Below are 24,341 nucleotides of genomic sequence, written 5' to 3' on the forward strand. Positions count from 1 at the left end.
GCTCGAGATTGAAAACGGTTGCGGATTAAAAATATAGAATATTAATATAAAGAGTGAACCGAATTTAACAAATGTTAACGTTTAAAGTTCTTACGATTTTTTAACCTTTTTTTTAAATTTGTTTCTCTTATGATATCTCAAAAATATTTTGCGATTAAAAATGGCTAGAGATTGAAAACAGTTGCGGATTAAAAATATAGAATATTAATATAAAGAGTGAACGGAATTTAACAAATTTCAACGTTCAAAGTTCTTACGATTTTTTAACCTTTTTTTTAAATTTGTTTCTCTTATTATATCTGCTTAAAACTAATTCCTGGGACGCATCTGCATAACGAATAAAGCCGGACCGCGATTTCATAGCGAAAAAACCAAAAACTCGGCCGCGGTTACAGAATCGAAACCGGCTGGCAGCGAAATGAAAAAAATATGGAAAAATTTGCGAAGCATCGTCGGAAGTTTCGCGAACGGAAAGTACGATATGATTTTCATTTTCTAGCAACTGCGTGTCGGAGAACGGCGACGGTAACGAAAACCCGTGCGCGAAACGTGATTAATCGAAATGAAAACGTAAATTGACACTTCACTCTGTCACAACTTCGGGAATGATCAAGCAATTGCACGCGTGTTCCCGGAATTAACGTACCTAGATCCAGAGACGAAATTGTTTTTCCAAAAATATTGCGCGCGCGCGCGCGAGCGCGAGCGCCCTTCCGCCCGGCCGCCCCGCTGCGCAAGCATGATTGCAAAAGTAACGAAATTTACAGACCGCGCGTGTAATTACAAAAGCAACAAAACTCGCCGCAGTGAGCATAGTTAGACGACTAACAAATTTCGTCAACCGGAACGATTTTCGTTTCGCGTGTCGCCTCCCAGGAACACCCTTGAAAGCGGCTTCCACCGTCGTTTCAATTTTCACCGTACCATTTATCGCGTTTAAACGCGGAATTTAGGCGAAATCCGAAACTCGTCTCGCCGTGTTCCTCGTCCATAAAATAATCGAGACTCTATAAATGTTGTGTCTCGGTGGCGTCGACGAACTCTCGCGTCGAACACTTCTGCTCGTTCGATAGCAACGAAACTCGATTCATTCGTGACACAACATTCTGCTTCTTCAAATATCTCGTTATGCGTCTTCAACGTGAAATTATATACTATTAGTTATATTATTATATACATATATTTATATTATTTCTAATAAATGTTCTTTTTTACATGCGTTGAAATTTTTTTATACATTTAAGATTTACGTAAATGGAAAAATATTTCGATGAAATATCGATGAAATATATTCAAATCGTTCTGGAGCTAAATAAATTACAAGCTAAATAAATTAATCGACTTCAAAAGAAACCATTAGATCCATCTAGAATATCGGATCTATCGTTAATGTAATTAAATAGCCATTCGCTTAATAGTAATTAGGCAACTCGCTTCGCCACGATTACGGGCTTCTTTAATTGTATTGAAAACTTCGATTAATTTCATTTGTCAGCTTTGAAACCTTAAATGCCGATCGTTCGCTAAAATCTCGAATTTCCTAGATACTATACTTAAATCTATTAAATATACTTATATTACCTATACTTAAATTCCTATTAATCAGTAGACTGTTAGATCATTAATATCAAGTATATAATGAAGAGTCGTACAATACAATACAAATATATGGACCGTTTATTTTGGAAGTCCAATTTTTTAAGAAAATAAGATATCACATAATTTTGCGATTCATTTCGTGTAATCTTTTCGTTTATAACTAACAAAATGGACTTGCACCACCTTCGAAACAAACGGTCTATATAATATACGTGTAATAAAGATAGAAATACGCCTCCATCAAAAATAGTAATATTTTCAATGAACTTAATATTTCCACGCCACGAATAGCAGATTATTTTTTCATTATATTATTATATTATATTTATATATTTATATATTACATTACATTGCGTTACGTTACGTCACATTTCGTAACATTACATTGCATTATATCATACATAATATATCATATTAGCTGCGCGATCGAGCTCCTTAAACGCGGCTTTAAAGTTTCGTTAATTAAACGAACTTCCACGGGATTCGGGGGGTCTCGCTGAGTCGGCAGTGACCGCGTCACGGCACCTCGAGGTATATCCGGAACGAATTCGCGAGTAAAACCTAAGAAAGCGATAATTCGGCTCGCGGAAGTAGCGAGGCGGAGCGGGGCCTCGTCGAACGGGGCGCGCGCGTAGCAATTCGGCCGGCAGCTCGATCGGGGCCCGGAAACTGCTCGTTCCCTCGCTCGGGCATAATTACTTTCTCAATCGTCGCCGACCGTCGAGCAGGCACCGCGCTCATCGAAACCAGTAAAACGGCGATCGACGATCCGCCGGATGTAGCCGGGGCTAACCCAGAAACTAACGAAACGGTCGCATCAGTCTCATAAACCGGCGCCCGTCGTTAACAGCCGGCGTCGCCCGGCGGGGCAGGGGCGGGCGAGGTCCCAGGATCCGCGTCCAATTTGATGCCACCAGATCGGCGGAGTTTCCGCCGGCCGGAATTCAGACAATTCGCCGAATCCGTCCGGGCGACGCTGCCAAAACCGAGTTCCGCGGGCAAAACGGAAAAATGCCCTCTCCTCTCTCCGTTCCGTATGCCCGGAACGTGACCCCGGGGACCGTCGCCGTGGAAGATAGCTCGCTGCTCGCGGTGCCGGAAACGGCACCGAATGATCCGCGCGGGCAACCTTACGCTATCCGCGCGACCAAAGAAAAATATGCCCGTTACCGCCGGCTGCGCCCGGTGCACCGGGTGTGTCCGAGAAATCGGCCGCCGGGATAAGATGTCTCGCGATTAGGATCCCTTGCAACGCGGTATACGTGGTCTGTGACGCGAGATTACTCGCGAGTCGAGGAGCTAGGAAAATGTTGGTGCAGGAGCTTCATACGATATTTACGTTGAAATGCGTTTTATGTAAAATAAAATCGGGTTATCGAGCGAGGTTTCTCGTGAATTTTGCACAAGGGGCGATGATAAATGTGTTTGAATTTATAATAGTAATAGTATAATGTTACTTGTACTAGATGATGAGACGCTGTTTGTGGAAGTAAAGAGAACGTATAGAATTTAAATACAATTATTTGCAGATTTTGGAATGGTAGTAGTGGGTGGAGTCTCTTTTATTTTATATCGTTTCTGTAATTTGTTTAGGTGGGCTCTTTTGTCATTTTTATAGTTATTTCTGGTTTAAGTATGCAAAGGTCTTTGCAATCGATTCTTTTAAATTCTTGATATTATTAGGGTAAGTTCTCCCTAATTGACGCTCGGCTTGGATACGAAAATGGTCTGTTTGGGTCTCCGAATTGCCTCCGAATCGTGGCATGTGATCTTCGAATTGCCTTCGAATCGTGGCTTATGGTCTTCGAATTGCCTTCGAATCGTGGCATATGCTCTTTGATTTGCCTTCGAATCGTGGCTTATGGTCTTCGAATTGCCTTCGAATCGTGGCATATGCTCTTTGATTTGCCTTCGAATCGTGGATTATAGTCTTCGAATTGCCTCCGAATTGCCTTCGAATTGTATCATGTGATCTTTGAATTGCCATCGAATTATCTTTGAATTGCCTTCGAATTACCTTCGAATTGTCTTCGAATTGCCATCGAATCGTGGCATGTGCTCTTTGATTTGCCTTCGAATCGTGGCATATGGTCTTCGAATTGCCTCCGAATTGCCTTCAAATCGTGTCATGTGATCTTCGAATTGCCTTCGAATTACCTTCGAATTGTCTTCGAATTGTCTTCGAATTGCCTTCGAATCGTGGCACGTGATCTTCGAATTGCCTCTGAATTGCCTTCGAATCGCGTCACGTAGCCTCCGAATTGCCTTCGAATCGTGGCAAAAAATTAGAAATAGAAAAGGCACGCAGTCCGCCGCCTTTTTTCTGCCTTTAACCTCGGGTTTCCATAAAAACGAGCCGCGAAGCTCGAAGAATCGCGACTTAGTATTCTCGGATTCGCCGCTTTCAATTCCGACCACCGGACATTTCTGGGAGCAATAACTGTAATTCCCGCGAACAACAATGACCAATCTTCTCCGGTGACAGCCAGGCCCGCGTTGCCGTTGTAGCTTAATCAATTAATTCGCCGGCAAGCCCCTGTCCCCGAAATAGACGAAAAAACGTCGGAAAGGAGAGGATCTAATGCCGTTAGCCCGGCGACCGGCGGGATTCGGGCTGAAAGAATATTTCAGCCTCCGGTGCGGGGTGTATCGAGTCCTCGTTTTCCCCGGGTCCCTTCCTTCTTTTTTTCCGCTCGCTCCGCCGTCAATAAGATAAAGGTTAACGGCGGCTTGTCGACCGGTAAACGGTCCGCAATATCCGTTGGCTCCGCTCCGAAATAAAGCGATATTTCTCGGGCGGGTCGCGGGCTCCCGGCCGGATTCGTTCCCACGGAAAAGCCGGTCATCCTGCGTCGTCGCGCCTCCGCTTCGAGGATCGTACGCTAACCGGGCACCGTTACGGCTTCACGCATCATATGCGCGGCCGATCCGCGTCGGAAATTTGATACATCGGCGGAGCAGAATCTCGTCGGTTGGCGAAGGAACGCCACGAGACTGCTGTACCGGGTGTTCAAAAGGTTCCGGACCACGCAATAATATCGCGGACGCGACGATTTTTCCACTGTGAGCTTTTTTGCCCTTTTATAAGCCCTTTTATAATTTGAACAATTTTGGAAGCAGGCCATAAAAAATATAAAAATACAAAAATATATATGCAAGGTGTCCCAAAAATGTCTCGCAATCCGGAAATGGCAGGTTCCTGAGGTCATTTGAAGCAACTTTTTCCTTAGCGAAAATGCAATCCGAGGTTCCGTTTACGAGTTATTAACGAAAAACTCTGACCAATGAGAGGCGAGCTCGGCTGGCGCGCGGCGGCCCAGCCAACGAGTGCACGGAGCCCAGTTCCGCTCATTGGCACGGTTGTCTTGCGCCAAATGATCTCGCCTCTAATTGGTCACTGTTTTTCGATAATAACTCGTAAACGAAGCCACGGATCGCATTTTCGCTAAGGGAAAAGTTGCTTCAAATCACCTCAGGAATCCCCTATTTTCGGATTGCGAGACATTTTTGGGACACCCTGTATATATAAATTAACTTATGATTGAGATAACATTTTGGATCAAAATCGACCTAAATTCCATTATTTAATCAGGAAACTGACATCGGTATCTCTGAAAATGAGCCGCAACGCTCGCATAATCGTATCTCCTCTCTCTAAATTGTCCATTTTTGTGGACAAACTGAGCGTCAATTAGAGAGACATTACTGTACTTCGAATCGAATCAACGGTTCAAATACAACCAATCAAACACGAAAGTTTCGCGGCATCTGCTACGAATCTAGCCTAAACGCGTAATACTGATCCAGAGATTATCAGTACCACCGTTGGGGGATGTTGTACAGAAACGTTTCGAGTAATATACAATAACAATTTTGAACTGGGTTGCGGTGTCGTTGGTTGGAAGATACGGCAAGATACTAACCGGAGGGAGAGCGAGCAGCACGTGTTATTTCTACATTTGCTTGGTAATTAATATCGCGCGGAAATTAAAGGCAGGGGGCGGAGGGCCGTTGCTTGAACATCCGTTTCCACGCTGACGTAACACTCACGCGTCCTACAAATTTCGTTTTTATTACGCGGCCCGCGTACGCGTTTATCATTTTTATCTGCGCTCTTCCCCTCGGACGGCTTCAAATTTACGCGCTTTCATCCTGCAATTTTTTCCGCGACATTTTATGCGTACGTGACCATTATTTATCGTTCGTCCGCCGCGCGACTCGAATTAACGTTAAATATACGCGTGTATCGCCCGTCTATAAAATTTGTTTCCGCCGCGCCGTTTTAGAAGCGTCGCGTTGGCTAACGTTTTTACGAAATTTTCACGCGCCGCCTGGAATCAGCGCCGATAGATTTCCATATCGCCCGGCTGTACGCCGCGGAAATTTATGCGGGCCGCGCGCGATTCGATGCGGCGACAACGTTCGAAATGATTTTTGCGCACGGTCGTCGTCTCAAGTTATCGTCGGCTGTTTATGTTAAATTATGAAATTATAATTTGGTGATCGGTGTTCCGATGACAGCAGAAGGGTTAAAGGAAGCCAAGAAATGTAACAGCGACGATAATATATTTAGTTATGAGAGGACTGTATCTGCGAATAAGTATATATATCGTCATTTATTACGAATTTCTTGCGAACAATTTGTTATGAATATATTACGAATTTATTACGAACACTTTATTATGATTTTATTGTGCACAATTTATTTTTATGAATTTATTGTGAACACTTTATTACGATTTTATTGCGCACAATTTATTGCGAATTTATTGTGAACACTTTATTATGATTTTATTGTGCTCCATGTTGAATTTATCGCGAGCAATTAATTATGAATTCGCTGAATTTGTCTGAACACAGTGGAATCAAATTAGAATCACTCAAATTTCGCTGCGAATCATCGTATATCTAGATACAAAAATTGCCTCGTCGTTCTTCACCGTGCATTTCATAATACGCGATAGGATCGCAAATGCGGGAAATGTACACAATCTCCGAGTTAACGATAATAGAGAACACCCTTAGACACAGCATCCCACATATCCAGTGGAAAGGAATTTAATAAAGAAATGACGGCATAACGTTCCACGCATATTGATAATTCCGGAAAGGTCTGCCGAAATGTTACACGGCCACACGCATTCTCCAACACGTTATTACCGAATCTTGTGGACAACAATGTTGACTTCGTGGCTTATGGCAATTTTAAAGAATAATTTTCTATTACAGTTTCAATTTCTGTTCGAAATCAATTACGATACTATATGATATAACGTTATTAGAAATAAATACACGAATATTACAGAAGCAAAAAATGTGGCACCAATTTAAACAATTACTGTATAATATAACATTATTAAAAATAAATACGCGAGCATTACGAAAGCAAAAAAAATGTGACACCAATTTAAAAAATTACTATATAATACAACATTATTAAAAATAAATACACGAATATTACGAAAGCAAAAAAATGTGACACCAATTTAGAAAATTACTATATAATATAACATTATGAAAAATAAATACACGAATATTACAGAAGCAAAAAAGATGTGACACCAATTCAAAAAAATGCTTCAAATTCCTCGACAATTTTCAGACTTTGTTATTACAATTTGCTAAATATCCCCGACATCATAGTTATTTACCACGATACCACTTCTCATTTCTAAAATGAACGAGATAACGAAGTAATCGATTAATCAGTTCTACTCGCAATATAAATCGAATCGGATAATGCTTGATAATACCGCGCGAATCCGGAATTTCTCTAAATTGCGAGCGACGTTCGCCGGCGACTATCGAATAAACGCCGTAGCATTGGAGGTCCCGCAGCTCTTTCAGAAAACACGTCAATCCCTATTAAGTCTTTCAGAAATCCATTCCGCTCAAACCGCAGAATGCTGTAAATTTGATTTGCACGACGGGACAGTCGCAACAGCAATATCCATTCTCCCGCCGGTGACATTGTAAATGTTCGAAGCGCGCGGGGACGTCAACGCAATTATGCGTATGGATTTCGCGACCGCAGTAGCATCAGCAAACCGAGCCACGCCGGCGAGGGAAACAATCACGTTAAAACCGAACACCCTACCAGTCGTCGACGCGTTTGCTTGACTGGCGTCGATTCGATGAAAAATTACTTCCGATCGTGTACGGCCGCTGCCAGCCGGAAATCGACGCTTTAAGAGCAAAGCGTAAATGAATATACGATATTAAATATTGGCTATCGGAGCGAGGCCCTTTCCGATGGACTTTACGCGCGCGGCCAATAAACAGTTCGCGGCTTCGTATGAACGCGGAACCTCCGATTTTCAGGTGGTTTCGCCGAAAATTGCTCGATCTCGTGTTTTATGCGTCGCGCGAACGGCGGCAACGAATTAATTAAATCGAGAATTTTATGTACTTACGATAAACTCGAACGCGGAGCTGCGACGACGTTGCTGCGAACGTCGACGAACATTTCTGCGTTATTGTTCGACTTGTTAAAGCCGCAAATTGGAGGAACGTAGTTTTAATTCGTCATTTCTGTTTCTGCCGATTGACTCGGAATGCTTTCATTTGATCGAAGAATTTCGATGGAATCAACTGGACAAGAGCATTTCGCGTATTTGTGAGAAAACTGAACAAGTTAAACGGCGAGGACATCGACAAAATTGAAGAACATTCGTGCACCGTTCGTGATTTATGAAAATTCCAGGATAAACATATTTTTATTTGATATTTCTGGTTCTTGAGACAGAAGTCTTGGAAAATGTTTGCTTTGCGCAGTCGGCCGATGCAGAATTGCACCCGGATGCTGATTCTCAACGCGTATTGGTATCATTTAAATGATTTATTTCGCGAAAAGATACGCAGTGCACCGATTAATTATTAAAACACCGCGATCGTCGATAGTCGGAGAAAGCTGCTTCGAAAAAGTCGCATTCACCTCGGGGCACGGCTTTAAAGTGCCCAGCGAGGAGTTCAGGAATTCAGCTGCAATGTTAATAAATCGATTGGAACTGCGGGAAACTGGAAAAAGAGAAGAAAAACGATTTTTTTACAAGCCGTCGGACAAAGCTGACATTTATAAAAGTCACCGACTGTTACCTTTTGATGGGCTTAATTCTCCGACCTTCGGCGATTGCTTTTTTCCCCGGGTGCTATAAATGTCCGAGCCGACGACTTGAAGTTTCGCTTAATTAAAATTTCAACATCGCGTTGCCACTTCTCGCGGAAGTGTTTATCGATGGAAAATATCGAGCGAGAAGCAGTCCTTCTTTTTTCTTTTTTTTTTGTTTTCGTTCGTGTAATCCGGATTTACTTGTGCTCTTCTTCTTCCGGGAGTGTTATCGATCGCGGGGTCGACCGATTAAATGCACAGGTTGGAGATTTATTTGTTAATGCTGCTGGACGTGTTTATTTGAACAACTTCCGCCACTAATACGCTGCGAACTCCATTTCAATAAATTATAAAACGGTCGCAACTGTGGCGTGCACGCGTCGGTTCGATCAAAAAGCTATATCGCGGATTGTGTGCGCTTCGCATTAATACGTTTGCAAGTTTCTGCTTCGTCGATTTAAGCGTCGCGCGAGCTTGTATCAATCGGCGAACGTGTAATTCACGTTCTAATCAGTGATTTGCAGAACGAGTTACGCGGACACCGAAATATAACCGTTTGCGAAAGTAAACGCGACGATATTGAAATTCCAGGAAATAATAGATAAATGTAGATCCAAATATAACCCTCTCTGCGAAAGTAAACGCGACAATATTGAAATTCCAGGAAATAATAGATAAACGCAGATCCAAGGCACATTGAAATCCCATTTTCGAGGATGCTGAGAAATTTTTAACGATAAAAGATTTGGCGCAAATGGAACCGAGAATGGGCACATTCTCGTGAAATAAATTATATTGAGAAGGAAAAATATAATTCAGGCGAACGAAAGAAATATTTGAGAAGCAAAATAAAGTGGATCGTGGGTCACGAAAAATCATGCCGACGTTATGCTTTCAATAAGCAAAACCCTGTCAGAGCGGGGGCAGCAACGAAAAGTTCTAATTGAAAAACAGCTTCCCGGCCGCACTTTTTCGTAAATCCGCTTCCTTTTTAATGTGCCGCAAACAGAAAGTTAATTAGAACGTTGCTTTAATTGGTTTTCAACGGACTAATGTCGAAAAGCAGCCAATTTCTATCGCTCTTAGCACGGGGAGAGGAAAAATTCCCGAGGAAATTCAAGTATCAAGACCATTTCGTATTTTTCAAGAAGAGTTTCAGACTGACGAAACTTTTCTCTCTCCCGTGTTCTAATAATATTTCCACGCCGGTTATAATGAGAACGGTTTACTCATGATTTTTTTGCGAAATAAGCTTCATACCATGCTTGGAACAAAAGAGGTTTAAGGGCGCTCGAATAAAAAAAAACACACAAGAGAAAAAGGAACTTTCAGTTTTTTAAAGTATTTCTGCTTCAACGGAACCCTTCTTCTCGCAATTGGGCCAACAAAAGTTCTGTCCCCGAAAGTTCTTAATTCGTTCCCTAAAAAAAATTCGCCCGGATTTCGTGCATTCACATTTTAAACACGTGTGTGAAGACGTACCGAAGACGCTTGCAAATGTTGTAAGAAAAACGACGAAAGCGTCAACGTGTAATGAACATTTAGGTGAAATTCAATCACGGATAGTCCGATTAACTCGATGATATATCATTCGACGGTTTATTTGATACAATTATACCAATTTTATCACTTTATATTCACTGGAAAAGTAAAAATGAAACAGTCAATTTTTGTTTCATTTTCTCTAACAAACCGCATACAAAATTTCGGGAAAAAATCGATCATTCTGTCTTCTCCGATATCGAGGATCTTTTTTTAAATCGCTTCTTCGAAGTTCTAGGTAAAAAGATTTCTTGGCATGTCCGATCATGCCTTATTATTTCCATTTCTTTCAGACAACGATTAATAAATGTCGCAGGATTTTCCGAAATTAATTGTTTCCTGAACGAAGTCGAGACATAATTACGATATCATATCTCAGCAGAATCTACTAAAATGCGAAAATCTTTCGATATGATTTCAGGTGAAAGCGTCGCAGCTGTCGAGCTTTTATCCGCTTCGGACAAGCAGCAACCGAAATTAAGTTGCATCTTGGGACGCCTAACCGCAGGAATCGTCGAAAACCGCGCGAACTTTCTGGCGAGCCTAACGCGAACTGCATCCGGTGGATGGAAATAGATGGAGATTCTTTTCTTCGGGAAGTCGCGGGAGGGGAAGCAAAGCTGCGCCGGATTTCCGCATAATGATCTCGCGATATCAATTATAAGCGACGCGGATTCGGGCCTAAACGCGAGCGTATTACAGGATGCGAAAACCGTGTTGAATACTCGGAACGTTACGCGTACTCACATGCGTGATCACTGAACCCAAATAATAGTACAGTCGCTTCGGAATGATGCGATTATTATAGGATGTATCACGTGCAATCAACTCGGCGTCCCTGCCCTTCAGAGTGCACTCCAATTCACTCGGCCTAAATCGCGAATATTGACGAACTACGGGGTCACAGGGAAACAATAATCCTGCCATTCTGTGTCTCTCGAGCCGCTGTTAGCGAGGATCAAATGAAACGGGATTGCCGAAAAGTGTTTCGGGATTGTTTACCGGTTATACCGTTTAATTAATAAAATCTGCCATTTCGAAAATACGTCGACGCGACGCGCCGTTCGCAATAGGATTTCAACTTGTTAACCGAGAACGACCAGCTCACTTATTCGCGTTTGTTTGTCATTCGATAATTTTTCATTTTCCACGAGATTCTCGTTTGTTTCTCGATTACTCGCGACCAGCGGATCTTCATGCGAGATAAAAATTTGTCGCATCGCTTGCAAGATGCAAGAGCTGCGTATAACTTGTTGAATAATTTGCAATAAATTGGCAAACGAATTTAGTGAAAATATGACTTACGTTTTCATCTAATTTATAAGAGCTGCATATAACTTGTCGAGTATTTAAATACGTTGAATAATTTGCAATAAATTGGCAAAGAAATTTAGTGAAAATATGGCTTACGTTTTCATCTAATTTATAAGAGCTGCATATAACTTGTCGAGTATTTAAATACGTTGAATAATTTGCAATAAATTGGCAAAGAAATTTAGTGAAAATATGGCTTACGTTTTCATCTAATTTATAGAAAAAGGGCTCGCAGTGTGAAATGCAATGAGATAAGTGTTGCCTGCGAATAATGGAACAAAGTGCAGAAAAAATGAGCTAAATTAACGAGAGAGAAAAATAAATGCGTACGTCATTATCGAATTAGAATGTTAGTAATTGCATAAACTGTAACGTATTCGCGCGAATCGCGGCTGAATCTTCGTACATGTTAGTCAAATATAATTAGTTTCGTGTCACGTTCTTACGAGCTATTAAAGAGAAAGCGCGACCATGAAGGCGGACTACTTGTAAATAAATAGAATACACGTGATAAGCTGGGACTTCATCTGTTTTCTGGTGATAAACGAGGAAGAAAGGCTTAATTAGCCTTTTTATTACAGCGGAAATGACCGAACAGCGCCGCCATTACGTTGCGCCGTGCAAGTTTAATTACCAGATTAAAAGATTTTGTTAGGCGATGCTATAATACCTCTAATTACCCGCACTTTGTTAAAGTTCATTTTCGGGAAGTACCTCTGTTTCACTGGCCGTCCGGCAACGAATGTTCGACGTCCATAATTAACACCCGTTCGTCGGGTAATTACTAATAAACGTCGGCAATTATCCGCTAATATTAATCGATCATGCTGATCGTCGATGAACAGAAGCAATCTATCGCGTGGAAGAAGAATTTCACAGCATTTCACAGAAAAGAAATCGATGCGAGTAAATTGCATTTCTTTCGTACATTGTTTTGATAATCGAAACGAGAGCGACGCGAATTTTTAATCAACGTCCCGAAGTTAATTGTCGATAAAAGTGCTGTTCGGTGATACTTCTGCGGAAATGTTTGCACACGATGCCATGCGCTAAATTGCGCGCGGCATCTATTCTTTGCGTAAGATAATGCATTTTGTACGATAACATCGGCGATGCCTGTCACGATTGAAACGTAATCGATCCAATAAATATATTACGAAGGGAAATATTTGATAGCATCTCTTCAAACACGGCTGACGCCGCGTTTGATATTTCATTCGTCGTCCATAAATGTTTCCGCGCAAACAGATCGATCGTAAATACCGGAATTGGAATACCGAAAGTTCTTACGTTCCTCCAATTTGTTTCATTAATTCGCCGCTTCGCGTACCGCCGCGAATAGATTCGGCCGGACATTATTCGAAAGTGAAACACCGCTAATTCGGTATGAAATTGGCCGGTACACGTGCCCGGTTGGCTTTTTCTCCGAATTGAAACAATTAGCGCGGCGACCGCGCTCCCCCTCCCCTCACCCCCCTCGAAATTTGTAATTAACGCGTTCCATTTCTTTCCGCTGACACGATATCAATTTGAGAGCGTCGCTCCACCGTCAATTATTTCGTGTCCCGGTGGCCCGCTGCTAGGAGACATTAAAAGGCAATTAATTTTCCACTGATCATTTCGACACACGTGTTACGGGACACAAATTTCTTCGCCGTTCCGCTCGCCTCTCCCGCTTTCGGGAAACGTCCGAAATATTTTCTACGCGTCGCATTAACTCCTTCGCGAATTTTTAACAATTCTTGAAATGTCCTGGACACTTTTTATTCATTCGACTTGCACGGTGGACGCTTTCGACGATTTTATGACAGTCGTGATCAAACCTATTCAAGCTCTTATTTACCAATTTTCTTATACATATTTTTCAATCTGTTTCTTTTTTAGGGGGGGGGGGGGAGGGGGTCATGATTGATCGTCGAGCTTGGTAAGAATAATTAATAATTTAAACCGGCTGTTGAGAGAGGATGAAACGATGCAAAATCAATTAGAGCATTTTTATAATAACAACCAGCTATTATTCTACGAAGAAGGTACTTATTTACGAGATAATAGAGCTTCCGTGCGTAATACAAATTTCTTTTGTTCACCGAGAATGCCGGTAGCCCGGTAAACTGAAAATTCTTAGATGTCGGACGCAACCAGAGCACAAAATATCTCGCATATATTTTTAAATTCTTCTCGGATAGCATTTTCTGTACAATTACGGCCGTTGCTCTTCGCATCTGTGCCGCGTGGAAACGTGATCTTCCTTTCTCGCTTACACTCGTTGTTTCCCGCATTGGTAGAATGAAAACGCATTGATAAAATGATAAAATAAAATGAACGAATAGAAATGTTAGTCGGAACAATCCAACCAATTTGCTGCGTGGCGCCTCTTTTTCAGAGCGCACAAAAAACGTTTCCAAAACTGTGGGAACGATGCGAATTTCGCTGCTGCGTTTGTTAGAATTTGTACAAAAGAAAAAGAATAATAATATCATAGAGAGAGAGAGAGAGAATAATATATAATAATATATAATATATAATAGAGAGAGAGAATAATATATAATAATATATAATATATAATAGAGAGAGAATAATATATAATAATATATAATATATAATAGAGAGAGAATAATATATAATAATATATAATATATAATAGAATAATATATAATAATGATATAATAATATATGAACACAGCTAATCGATTATCCAAAAAGGATCTAATACTTATCGCAGCGGTATAGTTAAGGATAGCCGCGACACAATGGCGACGCAGCTTTTTTTTCTGCGTCAGTGATCAACGTTTCTCAAGTGTAATATCGTTCTCTCCTATTAAACATTGAATCACGCCGTTGTGTTATTAACGTTGCGATATCGTGTCCGCGCGGACAAGAACAAAGCCGGATAAGATTGGTGGCCTCGGCAGGTTTCTCTGTCAATATTTCTCGCGAGACACGTCCTTTCATTGATCCCGTTTTCTCGCGAACAATGTATCGCACGAGATCCCGGTTTCGTATCGAGTCTAACAATGGACCTTTATCGGGGGGCCCACTCTGCTCGCCGCGAGTAGGCTCATTCACTCGGAACCGACCTAAGAAGTTTTCCGCGGAACCGGCGTAAATATTTCATATCCACTCAGTCGACCGTAGACTTTTTAGATATCCGGCGGTGACCTTTTCCAGTTCTTCATTGGCCCGATACTTGGTCCCGTTCATGAAATATTCCGGCATTAATCCATTCTTCGCCGATTGCGCCGCGTCGCGCCGCGCCGCGCCGGGACTGGGGCGCGGCAAAAAACGAGCAGGACGGGGCTTCGGTCGCTTCTGATTAACTATTGTCCAATAAATTCCGTCGCGGTGTTTAAACTTGACATCGATGAATTTTAAGCAACGTTTACCGAATTCCCGCCGAATCGCGCTCCGAGCACGAACAAAGACGCGGGAAATAAGATTTATACGCGGTAATTCATCGGCCTGGATGCAGCGGCTAGATCAGTTTTCTTTTCGGTGCCGCGATAGCAGCGTGCAAGATAGGAAAGATAAAAATACAATTCGGTGTTCTGGAAGGAGGCTGGATATATGTTCGGGAAAGCGAGCGACATCTGCAGGATTTTACAAAGCTTAATCGAATGTAATTAGTCTTTCGATCTTGAAGCAGGCGGCTCATACTTTTTGGGTAGAAAATATTCGTATCGAAAGTTATGTTATTAATGACGATTATTATATTCGGCGGATTATTTTGACAGGCGTTCATCGTCACTTTTCTTTCCTCTTTTTAGTTCAAAATAGCATCCTGAAAGAACAGAATCGCGGTTGCACTGCAACGGATCGACGAGAAAACGAAAAAACGCGCGGACCTCGGCGATTAACGAAGATGCGAGGCATCGCATTCCTCTGCGCACGTTCAATTTTTATCTGATAATTATATTATATTACATTATATTATACATATATAATTTATGTAAAAATATAGTCTCGTCGCGATCTCGACGATCCGTTGAATTTTGATTTCTCCCGTTCCGCGTGTCCCGCTCGAAAAAACAATTTAGCGCCGGGGCCTTGATCTATCGCCGCGAGGGCAGACGATAAACTATGGAACATAAATGTATTATACGAAGATTACGAGTAAATCATAGGCTGCGTGATTTAAGTGACACGCTGTAAATTCGCCAATTTATCTATCGCCGAGATTTTCGCCTGACGTGCACGCATTTGTTACGTGGAAAAGCGCCGCGCCGGCTTGGCTCTGCGTGACTTTTAACTTTCCTCATTTTTACCTCGTTTTTTCTTTTCCCTTTCCCCCCTCCCACCCTCGTCCTTTCGCCTCCCGTTCCATTCCGGGCACGGAAGGACACGTAGAAAATATGTATTTGGAGCCGGCCGGAGAGGGTGGAGTAATGGAATCGACTTTAGCTGCGCTAAAATATGTTTCAGCGAAACTGATAGCATTAACTCCTCCCTCCTCCACCCTCTCCGCAGCGCACCTCTGCCCGGCCGGGTTCGGGTTCCATTTCGAAAAGACTATCCAATTACCGAGTCACTGCTTAATAACCTCGGCTGTAATCACAAAACGTACTTGCGCTAATATTGACAGAAAATGTCAATATTCACGGTTCCACATAATCAGGGGATCGGATGGACAGCCGACATCAATCGCGGCCTCAACCAAGCTCCCAGATATTTCATGTTGGTCTAGAAATTGCAGCTAATTATATCAGGCGAATTATTTAACTACGCCTTTCGACCTACCGGCGCGCGATCGCTTCTTCTAAGCGAATTAGGCTTTCGATGTATTTTAGCGAGGTTCGAAGGTGATCGCGCAGCAATCACCGTGTTTATAGTAAAGATTAAGCAATCCTAGCAACTATATGATTTTAATAATGCATTAATAATGGACTCGATGCACTCGCGATACGAATAGGCGAATTAGCAGATATCAAAAACAGCAGAATAATTTAAGGATATCGTTGCAATTAAAATTATCGAGACTAGAAACGATCTGCAATCGATGCTGATGATTTTTATCTTGTTTAATAATTCGCAGTATATTAATCGCATATAACTTAACAGTTTTTTACTCGATGCTCGTTCGAATCGTTTATTAATTAATTTTCATTTCTCGAAAATGTATTTCACGCGAAATAGAATCATCGAATAGTTTGTTCAGATCGATGATTACTATGCATTTGTCTTTCTTCTCTAATTCGACGAGATTTCCGGTTAATAAAGTAATAATTTTACAATCGTATTTTTCATACGCAATGAAACGGTACTAATTACACGCCGCGTATTCCACGCCGCGAAACTTGCAGATACAGCAGGAGGATATTTTCATTATGCAAATCCTCTTTTCATAGTCAAATCTCAAGAATGTGGAAGGAAAGTAGAACTTTATTCCCCCGGGGTAATAACAGTTTGGGAATATGAAATATGAAACCGAGTTACATCAAATTTGATGTTCCATCGTTTCCTGACATATTTCATAAGCTAAAAATGTATACAAATCCGAGGGCTAAATTGCGAAACTTCGAGCAGTTACAAAATATTCGAAGATTTATACGGCAACGTTAATTAGAGAGAGAGAGAGAGAGAGAGAGAGAGATCGTTACTGTATTTAATTTAGATGAAAACGTAATGATCATTTACAAAAAGTTATGCTTCCCGTCAAAATCATCGCCAGATCTTCTGTCATCTTTCTATGTCAATTATTTATCTCAATTTTTATTAAAAGCGACACCCGATTCCAATGAAAGACAAGAGATGCCTTCGTTTAAAAATAATGCTTTCGCAGACGAAATTAAACATTCGTTCACGCGAAATCATAAACAACAATCCCGTAAAACGCATAAAATCGCTGAAAACCGGAGTAAAATCGCTCGGCATCGAACGAAACATCTTCGAAAATATTTCACCGTGTTCCAAGGTAGCAAAGCGTCGTTAAAATCCGGTAGCCGCGAATTCGGCGCGGCGCCAGTGAAAATGCGGGATCGCATAAAGAGCCTGTGGTCTAATAATCACGTTCGATCGCGTGAAAATTGTCGCCGAGCCCGGGGCCGGGCCGCGGGAAAATGTCAAAGGGACCAGAGATTGGGAGGAACACTTTTCATTTCACGAAATTCCCCGGCCGATGTTCCGGTATCAAACGGCTCTCTGTCCCGGTGAAAGAGGCGGCACGGCGTTTCATAACGACTGATAACGAAGTTCAAAGGATTTTTGGCAAGTCCGACGACCGACTGGATATTCTACGGCAGCATCGGGAACACGGACATTGGGAACAGAGAGTCGTCGGCTGTTTGCGCCGCATTGTCCTGCGTTCCGGTCGCCGGACCAGCGTGGATTAGTGCGTCATTAAAGGATCCGAGAGAGAGAGAGAGAGAGAGAGAGAGAGAGAGAGAAAGAGAGGACGTCTAGCTATAATGAGATCTCTCTGAGCGGCGCTCCCCCTGAAAGAACGACAAAAGGAATCGCAGTTCTTTTGCATCTCGCGAGTCGTTTTCCCGGCTGTTTACCACCCCGCAGAATAAGTTGTCCCTATTTTGTGTGCACTCCTTCCGCCGGGCCCGAGTCACCGACTAACTGTTCCGATAATTCTTTTATTTCGGACAGTCGAAGCGAAATTCTCGCCTCGGAACGCTATCTCGCTGCTTTCCACGCGATGAAGAACCGACCGAACGGCGCCCCGCCTTCGGAAAATCGGTATTTTTACTCTTGTCGAGGCGCGACGAAAGGGAAATCGTCGCACGATCGTAATCAATGCCGCGCATCTTGTGCACGGAAACATGTATTAACTGACAAATAAATATTGAAGGTGTTGGGAGAATTGAAGGATGTTAATATCGTCTTAAGACAGCACAATAGTACAATATGTAATATAATTTATATATTATATAAAATATTATATGATGCATGCATTATACAAAATATTATGCAGTGTATATATTATAAAATATTTTGTATAATATATAAATTATATTGCAATAGTAATATACAAAAAATAGTAGTATATAAATTATATTGCAAAGTTGTATAATATATAAATTATATGTATATATGTACATATTGTATAACATATTATATCCAACAGATGGAAGAATAATATATTTCCACCGCTAAATTATTTTCCAACGAAGCATTTTCCAATTGTTCAAACGACACTAGCAATCCACTACCGTCTCCGGCATTTAACGAGCAGGAACGCGAAGGTAACACGATCCCCGGACGACAATAATTATCAAATAATTATAAAGTTCGCGTCGAGGTTCGAAAATTCAGAAATATTTGAATTAGAGAGCGTAGACGCGACGCGAACGGGAACTCGATATTTACGGTTCTCCATTGCTCATTCGCTTCGTACGTTTGTCATTAGACGTCGCTCGTGCGCATTAATTATAAACTAAATACCCGGCTACTTATTTAAGGGACCGGGCACGACGCGGACAACTTTCGCCTCGCTTCAAAGCAATGCCTCCCCCGCCGGAACTTCCGGAAACTCCCGCGTTGCTCGGAAAACTTGCAAGGCTTGCAAGATTTTCGCGAGATATAAAAGGCTCTCGCGATTTTCGACGGGTTTGCCCAAGGTTGCCCAAGGAACTTACAAGATCTTCTGACCCCGAATAATTACCGGAGTACGTCGAACTTCCCACAATGATTGAATCGCTCGCGAACGTTCGCCGGCGAAAATCCTGAATGCCCGGTGTGTCTGCTTGACAGGCCGCGTCGCTTCTCGTTCCGCGGGTCTTATAATTAGCCGACGCCCGCCAACGTTATCGGTTTTCGATCATCGATTTTTGGAACGGCTCGAAACGCGGCCGTCGTCTCGCCACTCGAACGTACTTGAGCGCTTTTAATTACGGGACAATGCCGATGAACTGCGATCGAACGCTGCTTCGAACGAAGATAAGGCGACATTCGAAGGAAGTTGTACGTAAACAGGGTGTCCCAAAAATGTCTCGCAATCCGAAAATGGTGGGTTCCTCGGATCATTCGAAGCAGCTTCTTCCTTTACAAAAATGTGCTCCGACGCACCGTTAACGAGTTATTAACGAAAAACAGTGACCAATAAGAATCGAGTACGGCTGACGCGAGGCGGCCCAGCCAACCAGCGCGCGAAGCCCAGTTCCGCTCATTGGCTCGGTCGCCTCGCGCCAGCCGAGCTCGCCTCTCATTGGTCACTGTTTTTCGTTAATAACTCGTTAACGGTGCCTCGGAGAAAATTTTTGTAAAGGAAAAAGTTGCTTCAAATGATCCGAGGAACCCGCCACTTTCGGATTGCGAGACATTTTTGGGACACTTTGTCTATATATATACTAGATTCACAGCTTAATCGCGAGTACGTTCGAGCGAACGAAAAATAATCTACGAGCGTTTCAGATTCGATCGACCGAAGCGCGTCTTATTTTTCGAGATCTCCGGGCACAAAAATCCGCTGGTTTATCGCAAGTGCGTACGGGAATATAAAACAAGCTACAGGGGATCGTTCTAGCAGGTTTTCTGGATCCGGTGTACGGCTTCTAGACTGCTGTCGCGCATAACATGCAGGTATGCAGCTCAGGGACGTTCAGCAAGTTCCTAATCTCGAGGAAACCGGCCCCCGTAAATCTTCAATCCCTTCGTTCGAATCTGGCATTCCCATGGATTTAAGATGGGTTTACGATACGGGAGAGAGGGGTAGTTGACATTCTCGATGCGCTTCTGGCTCCTACGAATCGCATGTTATTCAAACATGTTGGGACCTCGCTCTCGATACCGGCGGAGCCTTCGAGTCTGCGACGTTAAGGGACCTTAACCTCTCACCTTTATGAAATTCAGATCGTGAAAAACGTTGTAGAACCCGACGAGCTAACGGAATAAATGACCAAGCGTCGTTCTCATCGCCTATTAAGCTCGATGTTTCTATTAGCGTGATTGCTCGCTCGATCGACAAGCGTGCTCTTATTTATTTAACGCGCCGAGCTGTTTTCACTCGACTCGTCACTCTGATCGTTTGATATTTTCGCTGAAACTTGGTACATTGTATGTAATTATTAATTATCGTATATTTATAACATTGCAACAAAGCCATTATGATCCATTCTTGCGGCGGAAGTTAATTTTTTCGTACTAAATTCGTTATGAGCTTTTTTTTAGCGCATTCAATTCCTTTCTACAACGCTGTGCGAAATAGGAATAAACAACGCTGCGGAGGAAACCTGTTCTCGACTCGAATTAATTTTATTATATTATTATATTATATTATAAAATTTATTATATATATTATATTATTATATTATAAAAATTAACAAAAATAGAAGCAATTTTTGAGAACGAATACTAACATTTCATTAGCCGTGCCGCAGATAAGATTATGGCATAAGAAATCGATTTCTTTTTTTTAATCGAGAGGCTAGCCTTTCAAAAATATTACGCCATTTTGTGCATTACTAATTAACCGAAGCTTGACTGTTAATGTCCAATTACTTGACATATTTCATCAAGTGAAAACTGCAAGTGAAAACGAAGATCTGCTTTCGGGTGAAATTGATCTGTAAGAAAAAGAAAAGATCGAAGCGCATTGGGAGTGACCGTTCGAGGAACGAAACGCCTCCCATGTTCGTCCACTTAATTAAGACGAATTAAATGGTCCGGGTGCTCGGTTCGCGGCAACGAAGTTCGGAGTTCGCCGCGGAAAGGTTCGGCGCTCTAAGAAAAATTCAACGGGTTTCTCGTGGGGCGTGGGCGGCGGTTCCATCGCCGCGGATCATTAAGGCGTTATTTAATAGCGGCGCAAACTTCTTCGTTACGAAAATACAAGGAAGCTGTTTTGAGGTCGAACTAACTTGCCATTTCAATTACGGAGATGAAATGGAATTGTGGGCCACAACGGAAGTTATCGGAACTTTTAAAGGCAGCTGCTGAGCTATTCAGTGGAACCGACGGTGTTGTACAGAATGCAAGTTCCTGCGATTTAATTAGAACACAGTCGCCCTCTCCTTCTATCGGCCGTCTCCGCTTTTTAGCAACATCTGCCGAACCCGTCGGACCTCTTTCGCACATGCAGCGTCGCGGAAGCGAGCTATAACTCATTCTTGTCCCGCAGACTTCGTCGCTTCGTCGAAACTGGGTGCAAATTCTGTCGGCCAAAACCGTGGGAACCAGTCTGTATATTTTTTATTATTCTTTATGTTCATCGACGAACATTGAAAACATTGTTCTCGAAATAACAACACGAACAATTCGTATAATTACAATGCTAACGATCGTTATAAAATGATATTGTTATCAGACATTTAAACTTTGTGTTTTCCGAATAGGAACATTCGTACAGTGTTACAGATTTGACGGGTCAATCATAAATCCCATTGTTTCGAGATAATATCGTTCCTCTTCATTACTCACAGAACCACGGCGATCCGATTCTAATCGCGGTAACATACGGGCAACGGCGATCGCTAAACTATCGCTAATCGATGATCGCACGACTTCTGTCCTGCTGACGCGGCACTAAATGTACAGACTGTCCCGAAAATGTATCGCAATCCAGGGGAGCATTCCTGAGATGATTCGAAGTAACTTTTTCCTCAGCGAAAATGCAATCCGCGGCTTCGTTCGCGAGTTATTAAGGAAAAAGCAGTGACCAATGAGAGGCGAGAGCTCAGTTAGCGCGAGGCGGTCCAGTCGACGCGCGGTCGACGCCCAGTTCCGCTCACTGGCTCAGCCGCTCCACGCCAGCTGAGCTCTCGCCTCTAATTGGTCAGTGTTTTTCGCGAATAACTCGTAAACGAAGCCGCCGATCGCATTTTCGCTGAGGAAAAAGTTACTTCGAATGACCCGAGGAACCTCATAGTTCCCGGAAATACCATAATTTTGAGCACACATAATTTCTATATAATCCTGCATAATTTAGTCACGACCTCTACCTCGACTCGCTGTATTTCTCGCGACGGCAGTCGATTGAAACTCGAAATTCCGCAGTCTGGTTACAGAGACAGTCGGACGATTATTTAAATGAGAAGTTTCTTTGTGTCTCGGAGAGCGATCCCGCCGGTTAAACGGATGACAACGAAACCGCGTCGCGGCTTTGATGTCTTTATGCTTGCCGCGTACGTAACCCCCCGGAATCCAAGTTTATTGTTCGTCAAAGCGCTGATTATATAGTATATCCGTTTTTTGCAATTTGCGATCCGCGGTTCTCTCGAACGGCGAGCATCGCGCGTGCATCGCGAAACAACGAGACCAGTTATCGTCAACGATGCATTCATTAGAACCGGCTTAATCCGTAAACTTCTTTTGCGGCCGGGGAGAGTTTTCTCTCTCTCTCTCTCTCTCTGTGAAAAATAATTTAAATATCAGCCACAATTAAATAAACGAACGCGCACGGAAACTCCGGCTCCCGCCTGCGGGAGCTCTCTTTTTTTCGACGAACGAGTTGAAAATTTAACAGGATTAAGGCGCGAGCAGTAGAAGGGGCTCGAATTCGACGAGTATCCTGTGTACATAAATAAGCATGTACGCGAACTTTGATTACATGAACGGCGAAGTTTGCGTCGATTTTCCTGGGATGCAGTCTGAATATCGTGGAATAATAAATAAATGCAGCGCAGCTTCGAAAGTTGCCAAGAATGTAAATACACCGACGAATTATTGAAACGTCGAGAACTATGATTTCGGTGTACAGAGAAGTCTGTCTTATTGACGCTCAAATTGTACAGAAAAACTTACAGTAAAATTACAGTAAAATTACAATAAATTCTCCCTAATTTTCCTTCAGCTTGTAGAAAAAAAAGAACAATTTGGGAACAGAAGATACGGTTGTTCGAGCCTTGCGATTTTTATAACTGCTCGTTTTTACAATTGCCTCGTTTTTATAATGTTTTATAATTTTTATAACTGTCGACAACCGGTAACTATAAAAGCGAGCCGTATCTCCTCTTCCCAAACTGTCCACTTTAGCGTACAATCTGAGCGTCAATTAGGGAGAATTTGCTTCATTTATTAAATCCGTTCAAAATTATCGGCTTCGTGCGCATTCGATCGTCGATCCTATTTTCAATACGGAAGGAAATTTAATGAACGAAGAAATTAGTGTACGAATATTCATTATCCGATCATGGGAACGGCGGTGATTCGTGTAAATAAGCTAGGAGAAAGGTTCGTGTTTCATCGACAAACTACGGTCGCGAGTCGGCGGTGGTACGATAGCATCGGTGAGCAAACTACTTGGAACCGGATTATAAATGTGCAATTCCATGCACGATGTAAAATGTTCATTAGCGAATATATAGATTGCTGCGCGAAATGTTAGCCCACTTCTATTGTAATAAAACGGAACAGATGATATCGAGCCGCCTGTAAAAAGTCCTTGACTGCTAATGCAAGGCGACAAGTGAACCGTACCGTGGTAGCCCTTATTCTTCCTACACTCTCGCAGTTTTCTATAAATACTAATGTTTATATTATTCATACAATGCGATAAAACGAAACGTGTGTACATATATATATCTACGATCGCGTTATTTATTCGGAGCGCGTTCGGCACGTTCGTTCGAACTTTATGCAATCGTGTTTATACATTTGATATTTAATATCAATATAATTTAACATTAACATATTTAATATTTAATATAATTTAATATTAACACATTCAATATTCAATATTTACACATTAAATAAATTATATACGAAATCATTGCTGATGATATTCTACAGCTCCATTGAATTTTTGCGAAACGCTGCGATTGTTTACTCGTCGTGAAAAATCATTTCATAGCTCAATCAACAACGAACGTGTTCCCGTTGTTTAAACATCGTTAAACTT

The 24,341-nt window shown here is 42.2% G+C and overlaps 1 protein-coding gene and 1 long non-coding RNA gene across 10 annotated transcripts in view; one reads left to right on the forward strand and one right to left on the reverse strand.

The window, feature by feature from the left end:
* Window positions 1–12,729, forward strand: part of LOC143258837 (uncharacterized) — a 165,110-nt gene extending 152,381 nt beyond the window's left edge. The window contains exon 2 of the long non-coding RNA XR_013032731.1: window positions 10,671–12,729. This is a non-coding gene — a long non-coding RNA (uncharacterized LOC143258837). The remainder of the gene's footprint in view (window positions 1–10,670) is intronic.
* Window positions 1–24,341, reverse strand: part of nrm (neuromusculin) — a 533,882-nt gene that overhangs the window by 279,932 nt on the left and 229,609 nt on the right. The gene's annotated exons all lie outside the window — the stretch shown is intronic.

The sequence above is a fragment of the Megalopta genalis genome, chromosome 2 (genome assembly GCF_051020955.1).
Source record: "Megalopta genalis isolate 19385.01 chromosome 2, iyMegGena1_principal, whole genome shotgun sequence".
Lineage (NCBI taxonomy): Eukaryota > Metazoa > Arthropoda > Insecta > Hymenoptera > Halictidae > Megalopta > Megalopta genalis.